The 21,559-nt window shown below is 40.6% G+C and overlaps 1 protein-coding gene across 11 annotated transcripts in view; it reads right to left on the bottom strand.

The window, feature by feature from the left end:
• LOC134348516 (PTB domain-containing engulfment adapter protein 1-like) overlaps window positions 1-21,559 on the bottom strand; it is a 436,378-nt gene that overhangs the window by 314,562 nt on the left and 100,257 nt on the right. The window contains exon 1 of one of the 11 annotated variants that reach the window (XM_063052014.1): window positions 16,355-16,373. The exons of 9 other annotated variants lie outside the window; for them this stretch is intronic. The gene's annotated coding sequence lies outside the window, so the exon portion shown is untranslated. Of the gene's footprint in view, window positions 1-12,135; window positions 12,154-16,354; window positions 16,374-21,559 lie in introns of those variants that run through there. One more of the 11 variants, XM_063052007.1, reaches the window with a different exon arrangement.

A 21,559-nucleotide genomic window follows, 5' to 3' on the forward strand; every position in this document is an offset into this window, starting at 1 on the left:
ATATATCATCACACATTTGACATTTTCACCAATCTTAATATTCTGAAAACTGGAATACCTTATAGGAGAGATATCATTCCCAGGCAAGATTGAAAAATATTCAACAAAAAATAACTTAAAACTAGACTATACATCATTTCACACCTTGTAGAGCTACCCAATTGGATAACATTCACATATTACAGTACCATCATTCTAATGGATCCCAAATAAAGAGGCAAAGCATATATCATCGACTCATGCAGCACAGAAACAGACCCCTGGCCCACCTCATTTATACCGTTCGCGCATTTTTACACAGCAACATCTCAGAACCCAGCAGTTTTGTAGCAATTATTTTAGTACGTTTGAAAGGTACAGTGAGATTAAAAATAAAAGCTTTTATATCTTGTGATAAGGTGAATGTACTTAAAGGGTGCAGCCTAATGAGTCAAATCAGGCTTTCCGCTGTTTTGAAGGTGTCAGAATTGGACAGTATAACCAAACAAAAACTAGTAAACAACATACAAGATAAGGGAATACAGTCATTAAGCATTAAACTATCAAATCAAGCAAATTCAGGTACAAGAGTTAGTAAGCTAAATAAAATCATACATCAGGGAGAGTGACAATGCTGCTTTTTAGTCTATTGACTAAGTCTCTGAATATATTGAACAGCAAATTCTAACAGTTCAGAATTACAATTTTTGGAATATTGGAAGATACGTTTTCTTCATACTGCAGATGTTAACTACAGAGACCATTAAATAACTACTAACGTAATCCTTGATCCTGAGGGATTGTCCACTTCCACTCCAGATTTATGGGTTGAAGTAGCTAATAAGGCCAATGTGGGAACTATAGCTTCTTCCAGAGACGGGACAGGAGGCACCCAAGGGGCATGCAGGTGAGTATCTGTAGTGGTGTATTTGGCACGTGAATTCAAAGGCCCTTGGTGCTATCCCAAATGCTTCTCCTTTTTGAAGAGTTACTGGCCAGAGTTTTCCAGGAGTCAGAGAGCATACTGAATATCTAAGGAGTCTTTGAGAATCATTTCTTCCGTTCATTACGAGACAGAATTAATACTTTGACAAATATGCTCTTAATGTATACAATACACAAAGGATCTAAATTAATAATCAAACAAAGCATGATTGATTCTCCTCAATCAATATTAAAATAAGATTAGGTTGATTTTTACTTTGGAAATTTTGCGCTATAAAAGAAGACTTTTATAAGACTTATAAGTCTTAACTCTTGAAGCCAGTTCAGAGGTGTGAAGTTCTCCAACTTTGTCTAAAACCAGCTTTAAAATTTGATCAACACACAGGGTTTCTCAACCAGGGTTCTATGGAACCCTGGGGTAACGTGAAAGGTTGCTAGGGGTCCCACGAGAGATCGTGATAAAAAACATCAATTTTTGAACTTGGCTCAACGCCCAGTATGGCAGTAGGGCCGCGTTTATCTGGTTGAGTCTGTTATCAGGTTTTGATGCAAGCGAGGGGAGGACAGCAGGTTGATCATTACTGAGCGCTGTATTGCATGGAGGAAAGGATAGTAGGCTGATAATTAGGGAACACTGTATTGCACGGGGTGGGGGGAGGACAGTAGGCTGTTTTCCAAGCAATGAATGGACTCGCCCTACTTGGTCTGTACCGTCAGCCTCCACCTCCTGAATTTATCTCCCCCCCCGCCCCAAAACTTCCCCTTACGCGCCACCGAATGACCTACGAGAGTGAACGAACTACCAATGAAGTAGAAAATTGGAGGGAAACTTTCATTCTAAAGACAGTCCTATGAGATGATTTTTGAAGAGGATATGTGAGATGGAAGAGGAGGATTCTAGACTTAGGCCTATGGAAAATTCTAATCAGGTTAAGATAAAGAATTACAATCTTCTGAGTCATTTCACTGCACTATTGACACAAAAAAAATCTATCTTTTTTTACATAACTATAGAAGTTTATTTACACAGCAAATGCACAAAGTACAAACATTAAGTATTTCCAAGACAGTGAATAAATTCAAATTAAAATATGATTGCTACTGTCTATAAAACAGTCAATTCCCTGGGGAGCCCACCGTTCATGAGAATCTCCCACTGTATCCATTGTGACTGCATGCACCCTCTCCAAGGACAACCAAGCACAAAAATATCCTTGGTAGAGGGGCAAGCAGTTGGCTCTGGCAGAGCTCTCAACTTTCCACTGCCTAGACCCATGAATGGCCATCTTGGCCAGGCCCGGGAGCAAGCCCACAAGTAGATATTCCTGGTGACCTGCTCCCTTCTGTATACACGTAGCGCATGGCTAAAGTGCAACCAGAACCTGAGCAGCAGCACCTTCAGATACTCAAACAGGGGTTGCAACCTCTCACACTCCATACAAGCATGGTACACTGACTCCTCCCGGACATAGAACTGACAGGTGGACGGATGTCAGTGAACCTGCTTAAAAACCTGTTGCATGGTACTGCACAATGCAACACTTTCATCAGATGGTGGTGCAGCTGAAACCATTCCACTTCCCTGATCCCCTCGACACCTACCATGATAGGATGGAGACAACTTCCCTTCTCAGCTACAGCACTGTACCCCACCGGTGTAGGAGCACCCTGGCTGGATGAGACCAGAACCCATACCCTCAACAGCTTTTGGTAAAAGTGAGGCAGTTCCCTCACTGGAAGTCCCCTCTGCTGGTAGCAGCGGAGATACAGAGGAGCAGATTGGGAGGCAGATTTTGGAAAGCTGCAAAAATAATTGTGTTGTTATCATGGGTGACTTTAACTTCCCTAATATTGATTGGCACCTGATTAGTTCCAAGAGTTTAGATGGGGCTGAGTTTGTTAAGTGTGTCCAGGATGGATTCCTGTCACAGTATGAAGACAGGCCGACCAGGGAGAATGCCATATTAGATCTAGTACTTAGTAGTGAACTGGGTCAGGTCACAGATCTCTCAGTGGGTGAGCATCTGGGGGACAGTGACCACCGCTCCCTGGCCTTTAGTATTATCATGGAAAAGGATAGAATCAGAGAGGACAGGAAAATTTTTCAATGGGGAAAGGCAAATTATGAGGCTATAAGGCTAGAACTTGCGGGTGTGAACTGGGATGATGTTTTTGCAGGGAAATGTACTATGGACATGTGGTCAATGTTTAGCGATCTCTTGCGGGATGTTAGGGATAAATTTGTCCCGGTGAGGAAGATAAAGAATGGTAGGGTGAAGGAACCATGGGTGACAAGTGAGGTGGAAAATCTAGTCATGTGGAAGAAGGCAGCATACATGAGGTTTAGGAAGCAAGGATCAGATGGGTCTATTGAGGAATATAGGGAAGCAAGAAAGGAACTTAAGAAGGGGCTAAGAAGAGCAAGAAGGGGACATGAGAAGGCCTTGGCGAGTAGGGTAAAGGAAACCCCAAGGCATTCTTCAATTATGTGAAGAAAAAAAGGATGAAAGGAGAGAAGGTAGGACCGATTAGAGATAAAGGTGGGAAGATGTGCCTGGAGGCTGTGGAAGTGAGCGAGGTCCTCAATGAATACTTCTCTTCGGTATTCACCAATGAGAGGGAACTTGATGATGGTGAGGACAATATGAGTGAGGTTGATGTTCTGGAGCATGTTGATATTAAGGGAGAGGTGGTGTTGAAGTTTTTAAAATACATTAGGACGGATAAGTCACCGGGGCCTGACGGAATATTCCCCAGGCTGCTCCACGAGGCGAGAGAAGAGATTGCTGAGCCTCTGGCTAGGATCTTTATGTCCTCGTTGTCCACGGGAATGGTACCGGAGGATTGAAGGGAGGCGATTGCTGTCCCCTTGTTCAAAAAAGGTAGTAGGGATAGTCTGGATAATTATAGACCAGTGAGCCTTATGTCTGTGGTGGGAAAGCTGTTGGAAAAGATTGTTAGAGATAGGATCTATAGGCATTTAGAGAATCATGGTCTGCAGGGACAGTCAGCATGGCTTTGTGACGGGCAGATCGTGTCTAACAAGCCTGATAGAGTTCTTTGAGGAGGTGACCAGGCATATAAATGAGGGTAGTGCAGTGGATGTGATCTATATGGATTTTAGTAAGGCATTTGACAAGGTTCCACATGGTAGGATTATTCAGAAAGTTAGAAGGCATGGGATCCAGGGAAGTTTGGCCTGGTGGTTTCAGAATTGGCTTGCCTGCAGAAGGCAGAGGGTGGTGGTGCAGGGAGTACATTCAGGTTGGAGGATTGTGACTAGTGGTGTCCCACAAGGATCGGTTCTGCGACCTCTACTTTTCGTGATTTTTATTAACGACCTGGATGTGGGGGTAGAAGGGTGGGTTGGCAAGTTTGCAGATGACACAAAGGTTGGTGGTGTTGTAGATAGTGTAGAGGATTGTCAAAGATTGCAGAGAGACATTGATAGGATGCAGGAGTGGGCTGAGAAGTGGCAGGTGGAGTTCAACCCGGAGAAGTGTGAGGTGGTACACTTTGGAAGGACAAACTCCAAGGCAGAGTACAAAGTAAATGGCAGGATACTTGGTAGTGTGCAGGAGCAGAGGGATCTAGGGGTACATGTTCACAGATCCCTGAAAGTTGTCTCACTGGTAGATAGGGTAGTTAAGAAAGCTTATGGGGTGTTAGTTTTCATAAGTCGAGGGATAGAGTTTAAGAGTCGCAAGGTAATGATGCAGCTCTATAAAACTCTGGTTAGGCCACACTTGGAGTACTGTGTCCAGTTCTGGTCACCTCACTATAGGAAGGATGTGGAAGGGTACAGAGGAGATTTACCAGGATGCTGCCTGGTATAGAAAGTATGCATTATGATCAGAGATTAAGGGAGCTAGGGCTTTACTCTTTGGAGAGGAGGAGGATGAGAGGAGACATGATAGAGGTGTACAAGATAATAAGAGGAATAGACAGAATGGATAGCCAGCGCCTCTTCCCCAGGGCACCACTGCTCAATACAAGAGGACATGGCTTTAAGGTAAGGGGTGGGAAGTTCAAGGGGGATATTAGAAGAAGGTTTTTTACACAGAGAGTGGTTGGTGCGTGGAATACACTGCCTGAGTCAGTGGTGGAGGCAGATACACCAGTAAGTTTAAGAGACTACTAGACAGGTATATGGAGGAATTTAAGGTGGGGGCTTATATGGGAGGCAGGGTTTGAGGGTCAGCACAACATTGTGGGCCGAAGGGCCTGTACTGTGCCGCACTATTGTATGTTGTACGTTCAAAGTGGCTTGGCCACTGGAAGCTGTGTGCCCTCCTGCAGTCAGTGTTCCTGCTGGAGAAAGTGTGTCGTCAGTGCATGCCAATTCAGAGGGTGGTCACTATACAGGTATCTCTGCAGGACCCTGAGGCAGGGAGCCACCAGTTGGGTTTGCACGCAAAACAATGACTACCGCCCTCCGCGATCGGAAGATTCAGGACCGTAGCAGACCACCAGCCTCTTCTGGGTCCTGGAGACAAAAGCAGTTGGTGAGACTAAACTGAAGCTACGTATCAATGGGTTTTACACGGACTGGTAATCCAAGTTGTTCTATTCCATTGTGCCTAGTCTATGGCAAACGACTTACAAATATATCAATGGCTCCAGCAAAATTGAAAAGACACTCAACTACAAATCACAGCCATTCGATACAGAAAAGTGTTGATTATTGGAATCTCAAAACAAACAGATTAAAGTTTTCAAAATGAAGTCAGTAAAAAAGTTCAGGAAGAAAGTTATTTAGTAGGTTTAAGACCAGTTCACTCTAGAATATTTAAAGACTGTGTGATAGCCTGAACAAAAAGCATACCGATCTCCTGCTACATACAGAAATCCAGTGGCTTAGCAGAGGAAGAGTTCTCAACAGAGTGTTCGAGCTGAAAGGTGAATTGCAGGAGTACGTTCAAGAAAACAGGCGGCCAGATTTTGCTGAGTGCTTTGAAGATGAAGAATGGCTGCAGAAACTAGCCTACTTAACAGTCATTTTTCATCATATGAAACAAGTCTCTGCAAGGCCCTGCAGAAAATGTTTTGACTTCAAGTGACAAGATTCTTGGATTAAAAGGAAACTGAATCTTCAGAAAAATCACGTTGCAAAAAAAAAATCTTGAAATGTTTCCACTGCTGCTTGGGCTTGAGTGTGAGGAAAGATATCAGAAAGTCTCAAGTCTTATTGAAAACCACCTAGAACAACTGCAGAACAAAATTGAACAGTATTCTTCCACCCTTTCAACACAAGTGTATGACTGGGTGAGGGATCTTTTCTCTGAATCTTCTGCTCAGCCTGAGAACTTAGACTTTGAGAGAGGAGGAAGAACTTTGTGAGCTGCAGTCCGATCATTCACTCAAGATGAGATTTACTGACCTGCCCCTGGACAAATGCTGGATTTCTGTGTAAGAAGAGTATCTTGACATTCATAGGAATACAATGAACATTTTGCTGTAGCTTTCAACTTCTTACATGTGTGAGCAAGCTTCTTCTTGTTTAACAAGCATCAAGAGCAAGGGTAGAAATCATCTTATTTCAGTTGATGATGAAATCTGTGTGTGCTTATCTCAAGTTCAACCCAGAAATGAGAAATTTATTGTTTGCCTTATGAGATTTTAAGATTTATGAAAGGGAAAGAAAGAGGTTAATTTCAAGAAAGATAAGCTAAGTTCAACTATTTTTTTTGCCCAAGGAAGGTTGGCTAAAAATTCATTCTCTACTCAAAACAGCATTGACAATTATTTTTGGATTATTATATCTACAACTTGCTGAACACATTAACGTACCATGAGCTGTAGATATAATAATTTTATGCAGGGGTTCCCTGAGACCTGAAGATTATTTAAAGGGTTCCTCCAGGGCAAAAAGGTTGAGAAAGGCTGGTGTAGATGATTGCTACACCACTTTCAGTTAATACATAATATAGAAAATTTGAGTAATAGCTGAACCATCTGATTTCACTCTACTTGACTAAATATTTGATTAACCTCACTGCCTCTGCAGTGACTCAGTGATTCAAGAGGCCGGAATGAAGGAAACATCTTGAATCTCAAACTGAGCAGTGATAAGAACATTGTAATTCATGAGGTCAGTATATCTACTGGCATCCAGTCACTAAATTTCTGAATTAAGTGGTTGCAAGGATAAAAAAAGATTATTTGTCAGGGACCTCAAAATAATAAGGTTCTGAGGCCAGGTAGTAAAGTGGGTATTACCAAGATTAACGTGATTTTATTTCGCTTGAGTAAAAGTATGGCCAACACTTGCTCCTTTTTCTTATGTTTTATGTTTGTGTACTGGGGAATGTAGATGCATAGACAGCAAAAGAAAGCTACTCTATTATTTTAGATTAAAAACAGCCTGCAACCATTTATCATAATGAACTGGGTTAATAAAGCAATGAAGTGCAACTTACATTCATAGTGATGTTGTCCAATTCCTGATGATTGCTGGCAGTAAGAGTTGGTGAAGAAAATAAGAGAGGAAAAAGGATAAGATTGTGACAGCACAAAATGTTTGTTTCTACATGCCTTTTGTATTCCCATGTACAACACTGATTAAAATACAGGGCGTTACAAAAGACCCAATTTATGGAAGTTCTCCCATAAGTGTTTGAAGAATTTTTGCAAGATAGGAAAGTTACAGAAATGCAAATTAATATTCATAATTATTGAATACATTATAGCTTCTATTGGTTTAATTATGGATAGTGTTAGGGGTGAAGATAAGATATTTGATTAGATGATGGACGTAAAGGAAGTAAATGCAGAGCAATATGATATAGGTAGCTATGTAGTCCGACAAATGGCTGCTACTAAACAATATGGGGCCGTTATATCCTGATAAGTTTCTAGTTCCCAATCCTATCTAAAAATGCAAACACGAGGAAATCTGCAGATGCTGGAATTTCAAGCAACACACACAAAAAATGCTGGTGAACACAGCAGGCCAGGCAGCATCTATGGGAAGAGGTACAGTCAACGTTTCAGGCCGAGACCCTTTGTCAGAATGAACTGAAAGAAGAGATAGTTAGAGAATTGAAAGTGGGAGGGGGAGGGGGAGATCTGAAATGATAGAAGGAGACAGGAGGGGGAGGGATGGAGCTAAGAGCTGGAAAGTTGATTGGCAAAAGGGATATGAGGCTGGAGAAGGGAAGAGGATCATGGGACGGGAGGCCTAAGGAGATAGAAAGGGGGAGGGGGGAAGCCCAGAGGATGGGCAAGGAGTATAATGAGGGGTCAGAGGGAGAAAAAGGAAAGAGAAAAAAAAATTAATAATAAATAAATAAATAAATAAATAACAGATGGGGAATTAAGGGGAGGTGGGGCATTAACAGAAGTTAGAGAAGTCAATGTTCATGCCATCAGGTTGGAGGCTACCCAGACGGAATATAAGGTGTTGTTCCTGCAACCTGAGTGTGGCTTCATCTTTACAGTAGAGGAGGTCGTGGATAGACATATCAGAATGGGAATAGGACATGGAATTAAAACGTATGGCCACTGGGAGATCCTGCTTTCTCTGGCGGACAGAACATAGGTGTTCAGCGAAACGATCCCCCAGTCTGCGTCGGGTCTCTCACCAATATATAGAAGGCCGTGTCGGGAGCACCAGACACAGTATATCACCCCAGCCGACTCGCACGTGAAGTGTCGCCTCACCTGGAAGGACTGTCTGGGACCCTGAATGGTGGTGAGGGAGGAAGTGAAAGGGCATGTGTAGCACTTGTTCCGCCTATAAGGATAAGTGCCGGGAGGGAGATCGGTGGGAAGGGATGGAGAAGGGATTCCCAATCCTATTTAATTCGCTTTCTATGAAACATGGATTCATGGTTAAATCATTGAGTGACCTTGTGGAAATCGACTATGTTAACTTTTTAAAAACACATTAAAGGACAGATGACTGACAGTAGCTACAACACCCATAAATATTTTAGATCCCTAAGTAGAGTACAACTTAAAGCATTGCTATAGAATTGAAATAAACCAAAACCCTGCTGTCCACATCTCAATACACATCAAAGTTTATTGACCTGCACTGACTTGCGGAAATAAGAGAAAAATCTGCTCAGAGAGCTCTCAGGAAAAGAACCATTATGTAACCAAAGGACTGCGTGTACTACAGAAACTCATTAATTGCATGCAGTTAAATTATGGCAAATTTCTAGATTATGATATATTAACATCACTAAAACTAAATTTGTGAGTTATAATCTCCTTCCTTAAATAGGAAGCTTTAAACATTTATATCAGTAGTACAACACACTCAAAATCAGCAAATGCAGGATATCCATTATTAATCTTCATTCATATGCTGTATTAGCAATATTCTAGGCAGAATAATTTTAGTGGGATGATGGCAAGATTTCAAAAATAAAACAATAAATGAGAATGGTGAAGAGAAACAATGAATGAGAAACAATATATGTTACAGAATAATAATAGATTAATCTTGCAGTAATTTTCTTTCGAAATTATTTTCTGTGCACTCATTTTCTGCTTCAAAAGGTTATATCCAGTAGAAGAAGGTGACTAATGTCTTAGCATTAAAGCCAGTATTTTCAATTTCCAAAGCTGCTCTTCTTGCTTGGATATTGTAATCAACTGAACATTACCAAGGCACCAAGAAACTTAAAAACAGTTTCCTTTCAAACTTTAATAGCACTGAGTCTTCACGATGAAAATTGCTTTTAGATGTGTCATAATTTTGCAAATGCAGAAAATAATTACAGGCTAGAATGTAGAGGAATAATATTTAAAAGCCATTGATTCACTGTTATTTTTGAATGTTAAAAGCCTTCAAGTTAATGAAATCCCTTCAGACCTTAAACAATATTTCAGGGAAATTAAATCAGTAAATATTAGAAGCATTTAGGAGATTAAGTAAACTCAAAACATGAATGTTATCATCAGATGTTGACTGACTTGCTGATTATTTCCCACATTTTAGATAACCAGTATTTGCATATTTTTAAAATATTTTCATTACACATGATCAGTCTGACAAACACTATCAACCAAGAATATTGATTTTACTTCAATGATGCTACCCGGCCTGTAGAATATTTCTAACATTGTCTAAGTACAAACAAGAATATTGGTGGAATATAATTTTCTAAACTTGTAAATAAGCTCTATTTAAAAAGTGTTAAATAAGAACTTTATTTTTTGTTGGTAGCGGATTGTCTTTTGGTATTTATCTGATTTTGTTCACCACGAATCAAAAATTGCAAAAAAAAAAAAATCTCCATTCTTTTCACTGTCAAATTGCTGTCTGGTGTTCAGAAGAAACAAATATTGCAACTTAATTCACAACAAATTCCAGAGAATGTTTTTTCTGCAAAGGTACTTGGCTCTATTGTTTGCCATTAATGTATGGTATTAATCCATTTTAACCAAAACATTGATGAAACTGGGGAAATTATCACAGGAGCATTCTGAAATATTGCTAATCCAGCAAATCAATAAAGCAAATCATTGAAGAAATTACCAAAGGATCAATAGATGATACCATTAGCTTCAAGTTGTTACCTGGTAAATGACAACATTGATCACCAATTATGAATTTGTAGAATTTGTATTAAGTACTGTCTATTTTAACAGTGCAGAGCATGTGCTTCCAGCCCAATCAGTCTATACTCATGTTTAAACTCCACACAAGCTTCCAGCAGTCCTAAGATAATCTTCTACAATGTGCTCATTATTCTATTTCTTTTATTCCATTTTATCTATTAAACTTACTCTGAAAACCAATGAATCTACTCACTCTGGGAAGAAGTTGCTGGGTGTCGCAGAAGGGCAAGAGAGAGAAGAGGGGAGCGGTAGTGATAGGGGACTGAATAGTCAGGGAGGCAGACAGGAGATTTTGTGGATGTGAGCAGGACATACAAATGGTATGTTATCTCCCTTTGCCAGGGTCAGGCATGTCTCAGTTCATGTCAACAGCATTTTGGAGGGGGAGGGGGAGCAGCCAGATGTCTTGGTACGTATTGGTACCAATGACATAGTAAGGAAAGGCAAAGAGGTCCTGAAAAGAGAATTGAGATAGCTAGGTAGAAAGCAGAGAAGGAAAGCTAGACAGTGCTGTGAGTAAGGCATCTGGCATCCTTGCCGGCTTCAGCCATGGCTTTGGTACGAAACTTGGTATGTCATGTAAAAGCTGTATAAAACATTAGCTGGACCCCACTAAGAGGATCTGGAACAATTCTACACTGTAGAAAGGAAATGATTAAACTTGAGATCGTTCAGAAAAGATTCATATGGATGTTGTCTGGACGAGAAAGCATTATAAGGAGAGGTTGGACAAACTTAGTTTGATCTCCCTGGATCAAAGGGGGCTGAGGAATGACATAAAGAATTTTATAACATTATTACAGACATGGATAGGGTTGAGAGTCACAGTCTTTTACCCAGGATGGGAGATTGTAAACAGAGAGGGCACAGATTTATGACAAGAGGGGAAGGATTTAAAGGGATCCAAGGAGCAAGATTTTATACCCACACAGAGGATGATAGATATTTGGAATAACCTGCTGAAGCAGATAGTTGAGTAGATGGTAGAGGGCAGCACACTTACAACATTTTGAAAATACTTGGACCAGTATATGCATTGGAAAGGTTCAGAGAGGAATGGATCAAATGCAGGCAAATGGAATTAGCCTTGATAGGCAACCTAGTCAACACAGACAATTTGAGCCAGAAGACCCATTTCCGTGCTAGACCTCTCAATGAATATGTAAAGAGACGAGGTCTAATGTTGTGAAGATTCAGAGAAAATGGCTATAAACAGATTTCCATATTGACTATATTTACTTTATCAGGTATTTTATAGAATCTACATCATTTGAGCTCCGTATCAAAGGTATCTAAAAATTACTGAGCTCCTTCGTAGGGTAGAGTCGTACTGGATTAATTATGGAGGACCCAGAGCAAATGAATCAAAGAACAAGTTCAAAACCCCAGAGCAACTTGAGAATTTAAATTGCTAATTAAATTAAAAATACTTCAGGATTTTTATTTTTAAATCATGTACCAGCATTAATATCCACAGACGTTCTGAAAAAGCCATATCGGCCACCAATATCCTTCTAGCAAGTTCTCTCTTTCCTATTCTGGCAGATTCAAAACAACATGACTGATTCATTCACACTCTGAAAAGGCTGCCGACTGATGGCACAAAGTACAAAGTAAATTTATTATCAAAGTACATACATGTCACCATATGCTACCCTGAGATTCATTTTCTTTTAGGTGTGCACTGTAAAAGAAACACAATAGAATTTTTTAAAAACTTCATATAAAGACAGATAAACAACCTGCGTACAAAAGGCAATAGATCGTGCAAATACAAAAAAGGGGGGGGAAAAAATAATAATAAATAAATAAATAATGAGAACAACAGCTGTGGAGTCAATGAAGGTGAGTACATAGATTGTGGAGTCAGCTCAGTGTTGGGGTGAGTGAAGTTATGCCCTCTGGTTAAGAAGCCCTATGGTTGAAGGGTAATAACTGTTCCTGAACCTGGTGGTGGGGGATCTAAGACTCCAGTATCTCCTTTCTGTTGGCAGCAATGAGAAGCGAGCATGGCCTGGATGGTGGATGGTGCATGGTGCTTGTAGATGTGCTCAGTGGTGGAGAGGACTTTACCTGTGATGGACTAGGCTGAATCCACTTCTCTCTGTAGGCTTTTCTATTCAAGAGCGTTGGTGTTTCCTTACCAGGCCGTGAAGCAACCGGTCATGATACTCTCCACCGTTCATCCATAGAAGTTTGTCAATGCTTTTGATGACATGCCAAGTCTTCACAAACTTCTAATTAGAGGTGCTGCGGTGCCTTCTCTGTAATGGTACTTGTGTTCTGGACCCAGGACGAGGGCTCCTAAATGATAGCGCTGAGGAATTTGAAGTTACTAACCCTCTCCACCTCTGATTCCCTGACGACAACTTCCTCACAGACCTCTAGTTTCCTCCTCCTGTAGTTGATAATGAGCTCTTTGGTTTTCCTGACATTGAGTGAGAGGGCAAGGATCTGTAATAACTGTTGGACTTCCCAGAGAGCAAGAAAATCCTGTGTTCCTTCAGCTATTTTTAGACTTTTTTTTTTACATAGGAAGTTCATGATGATGAACCTCAAAACTACATTATTCAATCAATTCTTTCCTGTTAGATACTGTGTAATGAGAGCAGTACCAAGTAATGTGGTCAACTTAAAGCAAGCTGTTCTCAGAATGTAGGTGATATTACAAAGAATGTCAGAAGGAAAAGATTCAATTCAACTATGAAAACAAACTAAAGTGTTCTCTCAGTTATTCTTGTCAATATTTAACCATCTTAAAGTACTTAAAAAAATGAAAGTTAGCTGGTTATTATCAGTATGTTATTTGGGAGAGCATGCTGTGTGCAAGTTAGCCTCCATCTACCTCACATTATAACACTGCCCACCCTCCTGTGCCGATAAAATGCTTTAGGCCACGCTGAGACTGTGAAATCTACAATCTAAACAAGCATTTATTCCTTTCCAGTAAGGTGAATACAGACAAAAGATACTGTCTTGTCAGGCTTCTATCCTTGCCAAGCAATGCAAATACAACTGTTATGTCCATTTGACATTGGTATTTGTGCTACTAAACTTAGATGCTACAACAATCCTCAGACTTCAAGGTTGTTTCTGCTTTCAGGGTTAGCTGGATTCAGTAAAAGCTATTAAAAGTAACTGATGTGGCCAAAATACTGATTTAAACAAAATTACTATGCAATTGTAATTCTAATTAGAATGACACTTAAAGCTGTTGCCATTGATTCAAATACTTGTCAGTGATAGTTAAGTTGCAATATTACAATTTCCTTTATGTCATCTTAATAGCTAAAGATCTTCAGGTGTATTACCTGCAAGGATAGAAACAAAAACTTGGGTAAAAACATTGCAGATATTGGTAATTTGAAGTAAAGCAGAAGTTTCCTGAAATACTTAGCAGTTAAAGGCAGCAAGAGTGTGTGTTTTTATATTTTAGACTTTCAGTGTGTCAGTTTTTTCTGTTATCAGAAAAGTGTTGCAAATTAAAGATAGGGTTCTACAGATTCCCTATCAATTTTTATTTCTAAGGCCTCATTCCGTGTATCCTTACAAGGGCAAGTTTACATGTCTTGTCTTTTGCGAGAATCTCAGTTCTATTCATTTCCCATTGATGTTTTACTATTAACACTGGCAGCAAGATCATCAGAGATTACAGATTATTGTTGCTGCCATGGAGAATTGTCTTTCTTGTGCACTCGCTTTTAAATGCAAAATGATTAACTAAAAGAGAATAAAATCTGAAAGTTAGATAGCATTTGATTGCGAGTGACAACCTTTGATATTTGTTGGATCACCGCCATTCAAAAACATCTTATCATTTGTGTGATCTACATTAAATCTCAGGAACGATTCCAAATGGGTGGCTGATCTGTTTGCTTGAGTGACAATGTTCTTTCTTTAAATTCTCACCTTCCCTTCAGAGATTTCGAAAAAGACATGTCATGGAGATAAAATCCGTAGTGAGGAACACTTGTAAAATTGCTTTGGCAATCTCAGGCTTCAAACAAATGTAAACACTTTTGCTTTAAAAGTACACCTCACTGTGTTAAATGAAAATACAGGGCTTGGCTAAATTCTATCTTTCACATGGAAGAAAAGTCAATTTCTTTCACTGTCCATCAACCATGGTCAGTGAAAAACATTGGTATTTTCAAAGTACTGATACATTAAACCAAAAGAATCTCTTTGTGTGTCTTTCTCATTTTACTTGAATGTGTTATGATGTGTAATTCTAGAGTGAAAGGCAACCAAGGAGAAGGTGCATCTGGTATCACAACAAGCTTTCATTAGCTTGATTCCTAAACTGCTATGTAATAATTAACAATTACAATTTTGGTTTGTAAGCCTTTGACTTGCACTAAGAAATCAGTAATAGCAAAACTTGTTTATTATTTAATCTGATGGCAATAGATTCCTATCCATGTTAGATATGCTTCAGAGTCTCCATATTCAAGTGTCTATTCAAATAAGATTAACCTTGGAAGTTTACAGCACACAATCTGAACTTTCAAGATGTATATCATTTACTAAAGCAAATGGTACTAGACTTAGAAGTAAACCAAGGAAATGCAACAGCAAGAGAAAATTAAATTTGATTTACTAAATGAGCGCTAATATTAATATAGGTGGGTGGCAGCTGGCATGTAGCAGGTGAAGAACAGTAAGGAACAGAACAGGCTGGAGTTAGGTAAACCAAATTCACAAACAACTAATGTTTAAAAAGTTTGTAGAGAGGCTATGAAGAAAACTAAAAATCATCAGGACATGAAGTATTATAGGACAGCAAAGCTGAAACGTGGAGACCAGAAGACAGCTGACAAGCAGGGAACTGAAAGCATCATGGGCACTGACAATAGTTTGAACAATGAGGTGCTGTGGGAACGTTGAAATTGGCAAAGTTGCTAAAATGAAATTCATAGTATTTTGAATAAAACATTTTCACAAATAGAATGTCAACATTGCAAAAGAACAGAGTACTGCAGTGGCGTTCTCCCTTCTCAGGATTGCAACCACTCCATCACATCTGAAGTGACAAAACCCTTGAACATCGAGCTGCCAGTCTTGTCCCACACACAGCTCTCTATAATGACTACAATATCATAATCTCATTATTGAGCCAGGCTCCAAGTCCATTCTACTTACCCATAATACTCCTAGCATCAAAATGAACACATTTCAGCCCATCAGTCCCACCACGTTTACTAGCCAGCCCCTTCATGTCCTTCCATTCCTGACTTGTCATACAACCTTCCTTGTTCTCAACCCTGCCACCTGTTCCCTTGCCGCTTTGGCTCGCATTCCCCTTACACTATGGCTTAAATCCTCCAAAGAGGTTAGACTAGATGCAAGGATATTCATTCTGCTCCAGTTCAGACGCTAAACATTTTGTTTGTGCAGGTCCCACTTGCCTTGGAAGAGAGCCCAATGATCCATAAATCACAAGACCTCCCTCCTGCATCAGTTCCTTAGCATTTATTGAACTGCACTATGTATCAGTTTTTTTACCTCACCAACACAGGTATTAATCTTCAGCTTACAAGACTGGAGGCCCTGCTTTTTAACTTTCCATCTAGCTCCCCAAAATCTGCACTGTCTGATTACTCCTTCGGGTGATCAGTCGTCTGCCTATAGTCCACACCTAAAGTGTGACCCACTCACTGAAAGAGAGTTACATCCACCTGCACCTCCAGTTCCTTGACTCAGTCTGTCAGGAGCAGCAACTAGGTGAAGATGTATTCATCAGGGGGACCACGCGGTTCCCTCACTTTGCACATCTTGGAGGAGCAGCATTCCATGGCCCACTACCATTTTGTATACACCAAGTCAAAGATTACAAACAGGAAAATAAAAACCTTACCTGCTACTCACAAGTGCCTCCTCACCAAAGCCTTAACTCCCACTCTTACAATGGCCACTTGTTTTACCCTAGCCTCCTTTTATGGGCTAAGTGCGCAACAACTCAGTCAACCAAAAACAACTTAAATAGCTGTTGGCTCTCCTTTCTGCTGATTCTTCCAAAACAAAATCTATTCTCCACCTCAAAACAATAGTTTACTATAACCACACAGAAACTATGTGCCCACACTGAAAAACTTGATGGAAAAGCTACTGCTTAAATGGAAATGGTTTTCATCCAGCATTCCTATACTCTCACGTCTTACATTCTTCACCATCTTTGCTCAACCCTCAACTTGCCACTGCCAAGATCCTGCAACACTGGGAGATGAATTTCAGAAGATCTTTACTGTTCAAACAAAATGTGACCTTCTGGATACACAGCTATAGAGAGAGAGATGGCACTGAAATAGTCCCTTGGGCCAACACCAACTATCAACTACCCGCTTTACACTGACTTCTTTTATCCCCTGTTTTTCACGTCTAAAACAATGAAACACAGGGACATTGAACTGCCATTTATTTAGAAATACATTGTGGAACAGGCCTTTCTGGCCCACCGAGCAGTGTCACCCGGCAACCCAACAGTTTAATCCTAGTCGAATCACAGGACAATTTACAATGACCAATGTAACCTACGAACCAGTACATCTCTGGCCTGTGGGAGGAAATCGGAGCACTTGGAGGATACCCATGTACACGGGAAGAACATACAAACTTTCTGACAGGTCTCTGGAATTGAACTCGGAACTCCAACACCACAAGCTGAAATAGTGTTACGCTAACCACTATGCTACCATGGTAACGTTCTTGTCTCTCACTCAACCAAGAGTGTAAGTAATCCCAATGTTCTACAACACTCTTCAGGGCTCTGCCATTCACTCAGAAAGCCCTACCTGGACTTGACTTTCCAAAAGGCAACACCTCATGCTTTTCTAATTGGAACTCCATTTGCAGTGCCTTGGCCCACTTACTCAGCTGATTTTGATCGCCCTGTAACTTTTGATAACCTTCTTCATTGCCAACTGTAGAGTCATAGAAAAGTACAGCACAGAAACAAGCCCATCTAGTCCATGATGAACCATTTAAACTGCCTACTCCCTTCGACCTACAGCAGGACTACAGCCCTCCATACTCCTACTATCCACATAGCTACCCAAACTTCTCTTAAATGTTGAAATCGAGCTTGCATGCACCACTTGCACAGGCAGCTCGTTCCACACTCTCACAACCCTCTGAGTGAAGTTATCTCTCATATTTTCCTTCAACTTTTCACCTTCACCCTGAACCCATGACCTCCAGTTGTAGTCCCATCCAACCTCAGTGGAAAAAGCCTACTTGCATTTACCCTACCTATAACACTCATAATTTTGTATTCCTCTGTAAAATCTCCCCTCAATCGTCCACATTGCAAGGACTAAAGTCCTAATCTATTCAATCTTTCCTCAAAACTCAGGGCCTCCTAATCCTGACAACATCCTTTGAAATTTTCCCTGTATTCTTTCAACCTTATTTACATCTTTCCTGTAGGTAGGTGACCAAAACTGCACACAGTACCCCAAGTCAGCCTATCCAACATCTTTATACAACTTCAACACAACATCTATTCTCCTATTTTAAAGTTTCAAAGGTTCATTTTCTTATCAAAGTAAGTATGCAGAATGCAACTTTGATATTTGTCTCTACTCTGGGTAGACAGAGAATACAGACAACCCCATACACATGAAAAGAAAAAGAAACAAAAACCCGCAAATCTCAAGCACCCCCAACCCCTCCCTCGCCCAAAACTTAACAGATCACCAAACCCCAGCCCGCCAATCCTCAACAATAAAGAATGGGTAAGAAAACGAAACAAAAAACAGAACTGAAAGAGGCCAATATGAACTACAGAAAGTCTGAACTGCAGTCCAACACATAAATCTCAGAATTTCGATAACATCTCCAAGAGAATCAGAACCCAGCAGCTCCTCCAATGGTAGAGACTCGAACCAGCAACCTCTCCGATGGCAGCAACTCTAATCAGCTGCCTGGCCTGCTGAGTTCCTTCAGCATTTTGTGTGTGTTACTATGTATCCACTATCCAGCTCTCTCTCGATTTGATGTGATCTAACCTTCCAGGGCAGCCTCCTACATTGAACCCTTACTTTGCTTTATTGTCGCCACCAACAATTGATACTAGGGTGTACAATCATCACAGCAATATTTGATTCTGCGCTTTGCGCACCCTGGATTACAAATCGATAGTAAATAGTAAAAATGTAAATTACTAATTATAAATAGAAAAGGGAATAGAACCTTATCAAAGGCTTTCCTTATAAACCATAGCAACACACAGAAAATGCTGGAGCAACTCAGCAGGCTAAGCGGCATCAAATGAGAAGAGTAAACAGTCCAAGTTGCTGAGTTCCTCCAGCGGTTTGTGTGTGTTGCTTTGGATTTCCAGCATCTGTGTTTGTGTCCATATAAACCATCATCAACTTTCTTAGTCACATCTTCAAAACACTCAACAACATTCATAAGACATCACTGCCCATGCACTAAGCCAGGCTGACTCTTCCTAATCAACCCTTGACTTTCAAAATGCACAAAAATCTTATTCCTCATTCTGCATATACAGGTGCCCCCGCTTTTCGAACGCTCGCTTTACGAAACCTCACTGTTACGAAAGACCTACATTAGTACCCTGTTTTCGCTTTCAGAAGGTGTTTTCACTGTTACGAAGAAAGGCAGCACGCACCCCAAGCAGCCGCTTTCCCCCGGATTCGGAACGGCATTGCTTAAACATGTTGAATTGAGCAGCCGTTAGCAAGATGAGTTCTAAGGTGTCGGAAAAGCCTGAAAGAGCTCGTAAGGGTGTTACACTTAGCATAAAACTAGACGTAATTAAGCGCTTCGATCATGGTGAACGAAGTGAGTTTGGCTTGTGGAAGCTGACGAAGATAATGTTGAAGAGGTTTTGGCATCCCATGACCAAGAACTGATAGATGAAGAGCTGATGCAATTGGAAGAGGAAAGTGTAACAATCGAAACCGCAAGCAGTAGCGAACTGAACGTGAAACAACTGCATGAGTTTTCGCTGCAATGATAAAGTACGACTTTAATTTTGAAAGGGTACATAGGTTTTGGGGATATTTGCAGGATGGTTTGAATGCTTACAAACAAGTGTATGATAGAAAAATGCGCGAGGCTCAGCAGTCAAGCAAGCCTTCCACATCAGCCACAGCAGACGACGAACCTCGACCTTCGACATCGAGGCAGGCAGTCATAGGAGAAGATGAGCTGCCTGCCCTGATCGACGATGAGATGACACCCCCGTGTCCCACCACCCCAACCCCAGGCCCTGGACAGATACTGTACTGATTCGCGGAGAATGCAGCAATAGCCGGGAGGCACACAGCACATCTTTAAGAAAAAAGCCGAAATAAACATGCTAATTAATTACGTGCCAGGCAGCACCTAATTAATTAGCATGTTTATTTCGGCTGTTTTCTTAAAGATGTGCTGTGTGCCTCCCGGCTACCCCTGCGTGCTTCGCAGCAATGTATCAGTCAGCGACCTGGAGGGTGGGGGCCCCTGCACCACTCCAACCCGCGACGACTCAGTCTAACACACCATCATCAGTGTGCTCAATGTCTTCCCAATTCCGGTAAGTGATACCACACTGTACATACATTATTTCTACTTTATATAGGCTGTGTATTTTTACTTGTAGATTTTGGTAGATTTGGCAGCTTCATAGTTTAAAGGTTACTGGAGAGCATGTTTATGCCAACAGTGCTTGCGTGAGATTTTCTGCCGAGAGCGCTTGCATGAGATTTTCGCTACGGAGATCTGTGCAGGCAATCGTTGTAGAGAAGTATTTCTACTTTATATAGGCTGTGTATTTATCGTATCATTCCTGCTTTTAGTATATGTTACTGTTATTTTAGGTTTTATGTGTTATTTGGCATGGTTATTTGTAGGTTATTTTTGGGTCTGCGAACGCTCACAAAATTTTCGCATATAAATAAATGGTAATTGCTTCTTCGCTTTATGACATTTCGGCTTACGAACCGTTTCACAGGAATGCTCTACCTTCAGATGGTGGGGGAAAACTGTATCACATTTATCCAGGCATGCAATATAACCCTAATACTTCATTTTTAAGCTCATATATGGAAAGGCACGATTTTCCTACGCCTGGAATTAATGCCTTTAGGTTTTATCTGAGAAGCCTATCTAAAAGATAGAGTTATCCCAAATTATCTCAACATTCTGCCCTCCATCAGCACTGTCCACATGAACCAATCATTCAGATTATTTTATGGGATCTTGCTTTACACAAAGCATTTCCAAAGTTTGCTGCCATTGTATCTCAGAGCAATTCCCTAAATGAGGCAGTGTAAAGCATTCTAAAGTAAGAACGCAGGAAAACCACAGCTATTATTCAATTATATTACTTTGTTGATTCTCATACCTTTTCTAACCAAAAGCAATTTCTAATTAGATCAAATGCTTACCACTTTCATGAAAGCACCGTGCATGGCATTATTTGTCACAGCTAAATTAATATTCTGCGGGAATTTCGGTACAACTTTTCAGAGTAACTTGAAACATTTCAATATGGCAATTTAGCTTACCTTACAAAACAAAACCTTAACTTATGTATCAGTAAACCAAGTAAAAAGACCTTTTGAAATCACTTGTGCTGAAAGTGCCATTTTGAACGCAGACAGCTGAGCATAGCAATGACTTCATGGTCCAAAAATCATAACCATTTAAAATAAAATTGCCATCCATCTGCAGAGTCAAGTCTTCGTGATAATAGCGTCTAGGAGCCCATAACTTAAAATGAGAGCTTCTTGATGTGCCATTGCTGGTCCTTGAAGCAATCTCATTCACCTGTTATTTCCTATAATCAATTCTCTTTTCATTCTCATTAGCAGCCCTCACTCTTCCCCCGCCACAACTCCCTTCCCCCAACAACTGATGCCTTGACCAGCTAACTAACATCACAAGCAATTTATAGTAGCCAATTAACCTAGCAACTCACATCACTGGAAAGCAGTAGCAAAGTAGATGATGCAAGGGAAAGCCATATGATCACAGGCAAAATGTGCAAACTCAACACAAAGGACTAAAGCAACACACATCAAAGTTGCTGGTGAACGCAGCAGGCCAAGCAGCA

This window comes from Mobula hypostoma, chromosome 6 (genome assembly GCF_963921235.1).
Source record: "Mobula hypostoma chromosome 6, sMobHyp1.1, whole genome shotgun sequence".
Taxonomy (NCBI): Eukaryota; Metazoa; Chordata; class Chondrichthyes; order Myliobatiformes; family Myliobatidae; genus Mobula; species Mobula hypostoma.